This window comes from Drosophila erecta, unplaced genomic scaffold (genome assembly GCF_003286155.1).
Source record: "Drosophila erecta strain 14021-0224.00,06,07 unplaced genomic scaffold, DereRS2 tig00000021-arrow-pilon, whole genome shotgun sequence".
Lineage (NCBI taxonomy): Eukaryota > Metazoa > Arthropoda > Insecta > Diptera > Drosophilidae > Drosophila > Drosophila erecta.
Genome location: NW_020825198.1, coordinates 8,783,285 through 8,790,291, shown reverse-complemented (window position 1 = coordinate 8,790,291; position 7,007 = coordinate 8,783,285). Strand labels below are relative to the sequence as shown.

General features: G+C 38.0%; 1 pseudogene; it reads right to left on the bottom strand.

The window, feature by feature from the left end:
* Positions 1-312: 312 nt before the first annotated feature.
* On the bottom strand, positions 313-6,526 carry LOC113563974 (annotated as a pseudogene).
* Between the last annotated feature and the right edge of the window lie 481 nt (positions 6,527-7,007).

The following is a 7,007-nucleotide window of genomic DNA, read 5'->3' as shown; positions in this document are numbered from 1 at the left end:
TCTTTTAAAAGTCCTTTTAAACTGGGTCACACTTTTCAATTTCAATTGGGTGCTAAGTGGTTGATTCGTTTTTGGTGGCGGACCATTGCTGTCTGCTTAGTGGTTACTGGTTACATATGCGCATATTTTAATAGAGTAGAGATTTTCCCGCATGGGGTTGGTTAGAAGGAATTGTAAGGGCCAGTTGGGCTAAGAGTTGAGTTTAATTTCTGGTGTAGATCTAATGAACAAATGAGTTGAGTAGGCACTAGTTGAGGTATTCGATTTCATCACATTCATATTTTCATATTCCGCCCAAGGTAGTTGATACTACTAGTTATTATTAAAGTGATTTATAAAGTGTTCTTTGACAGCCGATCTGTTTGGTTTTCTGTTTCCACTCCCAACGATTTGATCTACAATTAAAGCTCCTCCGTTCAGCTCCTTAAACTTGGCAGTTATACGTTTCCTGACATAGTCCACCACGACCTGGGCTTCCAATTGGGTACCCGGTTTCTTGACCACTGATGCGGCTGCCGCATCTCCATTTACTGCATCCCAAATGCCGAACACACAAGCCTCGAGTACATTCGGGATTTCAGCGACGACATTCTCTATCTCACTGGGATAATACATTATGTTCTGATACTTCAACATACCCTTTAGGCGTTCGATGACAAAGAGATATCCGTCCTCATCCACCGTCCTCATAACCCAGGTCCTCAGTGTGAATCCAGTTCTCAGCGTCTTGAATTTGCCTGGTTTCATCGGGATCTTGACAGACCATTTTTGACCACTGTGGAAGCAGATCTCTCCCACGATATTGGGTCATTGAGCTCTGCTCTATGTAAGAACACATACACTACACTCACTGCTCGACCGGTAAGAGAGATTACTTGAACTATTTTGCGACTCTAAATTAGAAGACATGCCTTACAGTCCTCACTGTAACCAGTTGGGAATTATAGGGCTATAGGAAACGAAAAATCTACAATTTGCCATATATATTTACACTTTGTGGGCAAAATTGAAAGATTTTTCGGTTTGAATTACCAGGCGTACAGGAATTCCAGAAGGTGACCAACGATCGTTTGGTTTTCGGTAGCAACCAGCTGCTGATTATGATCGCCTGGTAATTCAATCCGAAAAATCTACAATTTACCAAAGAAATTAACATTTTGCAGGCAAAATTGTGAGATTTTTCGGTTTAAATTATTAGGCGATCATAATTTTAAACACTTGTATAAATAACACTTACCTGGTTATTTGTTCAAGAGGGATGCCAATGTCATCTTGCAAGTAATCAGGAACGCATACACTACTACACACACACTACACATACACTACATTCACTGCTCGACCGGTAAGAAAGATGACTTGGAATATTTTGTGACTCTAAATTAGAAGACATGCCTTACAGTCCTCACCAGAACCAGTTGGGAATTATAGGGCTATGGACACGAAAAATCTACAATTTGCAAAAAAAATATTTACACTTTGTGGGCAAAATTGAAAGATTTTTCGGTTTGAATTACCAGGCGAACAGGAATTCCAGAAGGTGACCAACGATCGTTTGGTTTTCGGTAGCAAACTGCTGTACATATGTACATACATACATACATACATACATACATACATACATACATACATACATACATACATATACACATACATATATACATAGATACATACATATATACATAGATACATACATACACACATACATACATATATACATACATATATACATAGATACATACATACACACATACATACATACATACATACATACATACATGCATACATACATACATACATACATACATACATACATACATACCGAAAACATACATACATACCGAAAGCATGGCAAATTGTAGATTTTTCGAATTGAATTACCAGGCGATCATAATCAGCAGCAAGTTGCTACCGAAAACCAAACGATCGTTGGTCACCTTCTGGAATTCCTGTTCGCCTGGTAATTTAAACCGAAAAATCTCGCAATTTTGTCTCCAAAATGTAAATATTTATGGCAAATTGTAGTTACACAACATGCATATGTACATACATACATACATACATGCATACATACATACATACATACATACATACATACATACATACATACATACATACATACTAGAAAATGTAAATATTTATGGCAAATTGTAGATTTTTCGAATTGAATTACCAGGCGATCATAATCAGCAGCAAGTTGCTGCCGAAAACCAAACGATATATGGTCACCTTCTGGAATTCCTGTTCGCCTGGTAATTTAAATCGAAAAATCTCACAATTTTGCCTGCAAAATGTGTTTTTATGACAAATTGTAGATTTTTCGGTTTGAATTACCAGGCGATCATAATCAGCAGCAGGTTGCGTCCGAAAACAAAACGATCGATGGTCACCTTCTGGAATTCCTGTTCGCCTGGTAATTTAAATCGAAAAATCTCACAACTTTGCCTGCAAAATGTAAATTTTTATGACAAAATTACGGGTTGAATTACCAGGCGATCATAACCAGCAGCAGGTTGCGTCCGAAAACAAAACGATCGATGGTCACCTTCTGGAATTCCTGTTCGCCTGGTAATTTAAATCGAAAAATCTCACAACTTTGCCTGCAAAATGAAAATTTTTATGGCAAATTGTAGATTTTTCGAGTTGAATTACCAGGCGATCATAATCAGCAGCAGGTTACTGCCGAAAACCAAACGATCGATGGTCACCTTCTGGAATTCCTGTTCGCCTGGTAATTCAAACCGAAAAATCTCGCAATTTTGTCTCCAAAATGTAAATATTTATGTAAATATTGTAGTTACACAACATGCATACATACATACATACATACATACATACATACATACATACATACATACATACATACATACATATATACATACATACATACATACATACATACTAGAAAATGTAAATATTTATGGCAAATTGTAGATTTTTCGAATTGAATTACCAGGCGATCATAATCAGCAGCTGGTTGCTACCGAAAACCAAACGATCGTTGGTCACCTTCTGGAATTCCTGTTCGCCTGGTAATTTAAACCGAAAAATCTCGCAATTTTTTCTCCAAAATGTAAATATTTATGTAAATATTGTAGTTACACAACATGCATATGTACATACATACATACATACATACATACATACATACATACATACATACATACATACATACATACATACATACATACATACATACATACATACATACATACATACATACATACATACATACATACATACATACATACATACATACATACATATATACATACATACATACATACATACATACATACATACATACATACTAGAAAATGTAAATATTTATGGCAAATTGTAGATTTTTCGAATTGAATTACCAGGCGATCATAATCAGCAGCAAGTTGCTACCGAAAACCAAACGATCGTTGGTCACCTTCTGGAATTCCTGTTCGCCTGGTAATTTAAACCGAAAAATCTCGCAATTTTGTCTCCAAAATGTAAATATTTATGGCAAATTGTAGAGTTTTCGGATTGAATTAGCAGGCGATCATAATCAGCAGCTGGTTGCTACCGAAAACCAAACGATCGTTGGTCACCTTCTGGAATTCCTGTTCGCCTGGTAATTCAAACCGAAAAATCTAACAATTTTGCTTTAAAGTGAGTAGTAAAAATTGTATTAAATTAAGCCTGAAGAATGTTTAACTTACTATCGGAACATATAGTTATTGCCGCTTTTAATATTTGTTTAGGAAACATATTTCCTTGTAGCCCTATAATGCCCAACTAGTTCTAGTGAAGACTGTAAGGCATGTCTTCTTATTTAGAAGAACTAGTTGGGAATTATAGGGCTACAAGAAAATATGTTTCCTAAACAAAAATCTATATTATTTGTATTCAGCGTAGAGTTCGCAATCGAGTACAAAGTACTCGTTATTTTGGATTGCCTTAATATGATAATTATTTAACTACTTCATAGAAATAGCAATAGGTGAATAAATGTACATAATAATACCGAATTATTTCAATATTACTTTATTATAATAATTACTTTATACTAGAAAATATGTAGTTAGAGTATTCAGCCTGTGGAAAATATATTTGATCTTAGTGATTCTTAGGTGCGCTGGTCCTGCCTCAAGAATTCAATTTATGGCCGTTACGCATCTTATTATTCTAGAGTCTTTGGTTTAGCTCAGTAAGTCCATAGCTAAAATGTAGGCAATCGTGGTTGACGGCTGCGAACTCTACGCTGTACTTATACAGAACATCTTGATCCTCCAAAGAACAGGTATTTAGATAGCTCAGCCGATTGAAACTCTGGGCTGTTGGCTAACATAGCTAGGTAGGAGCTGCTCAAGAGCACCATCGAAATCTTATATATCGATATAGCGCTACATAGTAGCCCAGGATCAAAGTCACAGTCCGCAACAATGCTGGTTGAGCTGAACACTCCAGAGCTAATGGCCATCGAAAGACCCGAGAACCAGTCCAGGGTGCTTGATGTATACTGAATAATCGAGTTATTTAGTGACCTGTAATGTAGTCGCTTATAAGTATGAAACAAAGGTAGACAATTATATTTACATGTAGTCCAGAATAATCTTGTGACTATTGCTGATGGTAACTGCCTTTGGAAAACCCGAGGTGCCGGAAGAACTGAGTATGGCCAGAGTTTGATCAATGCCATCTTTTAGACGGACTGGCTGCAAGTTCTGCTTCACGGGCGTGGTCAGAATATCCTGGATCCTTACTGATCACATCGTAGGATTTCGCATGGTGACTATTGTAACCTGGAGGTCTTTGAAAGGGGGTTCTTTGTGAAAGGTGAGTCGTGTGTCTGCCCATGACGCCTACTACAACATTTTGGCCCAAACCCATATCCCTCATATAACTGGCCACTCGCTTCGCATTCATGTGTAGCTCTTCTCGGGTCAGTATGGTCTCCTCTGTGACCGAGATCTGAAAGTGAAATGCATGTAAATGCATCTGGTATCGGGAGACGGGACCACTAACCTGGGCGATGAGTTCCCGATGGACAAGTCTGGCGAAAATGAGCTCTGTGCTTTGCGACCACTGCAGATCTTGAGGTTATCATAGTAAGTGCATTCTGCGTTCAACAGCTTTTGGCTTTTTACGTCCACTTCACCCATTATAAGAAAAATGTGAATCTGTCAGTAGTTTATAGATAAACTATATGGCTATAGCCCCTCGTAACAATAAATAATAGCGATAGTGCTCTATTGAACGTCAGATCAGCTGTACTTAATATTTGTAATCGGTATTTGGTATTTTTTTAAATCACCAGCTGAGCAAAAAGCTTACCTTAAATACAAGAAATTACCAGTCTAGAATCAGTGCTTTTCATTATCTATCTTTTAGTATTATTTTACTTTAACAAACAATATCTTAATATTTTTTAAATTGAATTCTCCATAATTCTTAAAAACTCTGTATTTGTGGCGGCTCGGTTTGCTTTTCTATTGCCACTCTGAATAATGTGATCTACAATTAAAGCCCCTCCATTTAGCTGCTTAAACTTGGCACGTATACGTTTCCTCACATACTCCACAACATCATGGGCCTCCAGTTGGGCTCCTGGCTTCTTGACCACGGCTGCATTAATGGTCATCGTGATTCCGGATGCCCAATCTAGTGTGTACAACCCAAGTACTGAATAATCGAGTTATCTAAGGGGCTATAAAAGATTAATTAGATGGGTGAACAAAATTAAGGTACTTACATTTACAGGAAACTCTCAATCGCTGACTGCCTTTGGAAGGCCCGAAGTCCCCGAAGAGCTGAGAATGGCCAGTATTTGATCAGTACCATCTTTTAGACGGACAGGCCGGAAGTTCCTCTCCACGGGCGTGGTTAAAATATCCTGGATACTTAGTGATCCAGTCGGGTGATTCCGCATGGTTACTATTTGTACCTGAATGTGGCTGCTTGAACTTTTTCGAACTCATCCCCATCACAGAAGATTAATCGGGGCTTGGTAATTCCGAACAGTCTCTCGATGGCCGATTGTTCGTACTCGGTGTGTAGGGCATGGTACGGAGTTCCATTAAAGAAACAGGCATAGGCCAAAGCCGTCAAATGAGTGGTTAACCTGCCAATGACTGCCACAAAGTCACCCGTTCCAGGCCCAGTTTACGCATATAACTTGCCACCTTCATCGCGTTAGTTTGAATATCTTTCCAGGTTAGCAGAGTGTTTTCCGTAACTGAAATCTACGGTTCAATCCAACATAATTGAATATTGTTTTTGAAAACATGAACAAATACCTGGGCGGTGAGCTCGGGATTGCGCTCCATTTGTGGAAAGATAATCTCTCCGATGGACAAATCTGCGGAGAATAAACTCCGCATCTCGCCACTACTCCATATCTTTAGGTTATCATCATACGTGTATTTTGTCTTAAAGGGAGATTCTCCCGCTTGCAAAACACCCATTTTGTATACAACGTTGAGAATTAAGACGAAGGCTTAAAATTTCAATATCACTCTTTACATCTAAATTTCTTGATGCTCAATCAATACCATAAAAGCGTAAGAATTCGAATTTAAAGCTTCTAGTAAGGTCTCACTATAATCAACTATTATAATGGTATTTCAATAAGAAGAAGATACTAAAAGTCATGCATTTTTGATAGGTGAATATATTTCATCTACACATCAATTGTTTCCTCACTGATGTTATCAAATACACTAGTTATGTTTACTTAAGCAATGATTAATTACCAAGACTGTTTTCATGACCGCTGATAATCCGATTTTGAACTTCCATCCCCTTGCAAAATGCTCAAAAAGATGCCGAAAAGTGTTTTAGCAAATGGTCAGCTGGGTTCGCTGGAGTCGCCGCCACCATCGCCACCAATAAGATTATGATAATGGGCATCCGTCAAAGAGAGGATTATGGGTTTGGCAAAACAAGTGGATTAAGGGGTTGACAATTGGGGGAATGTGCTGTCAGGAATTTGGCTTTTGCGTTTTGCATTTGGCTTAACGATTATGACCGACATGGAT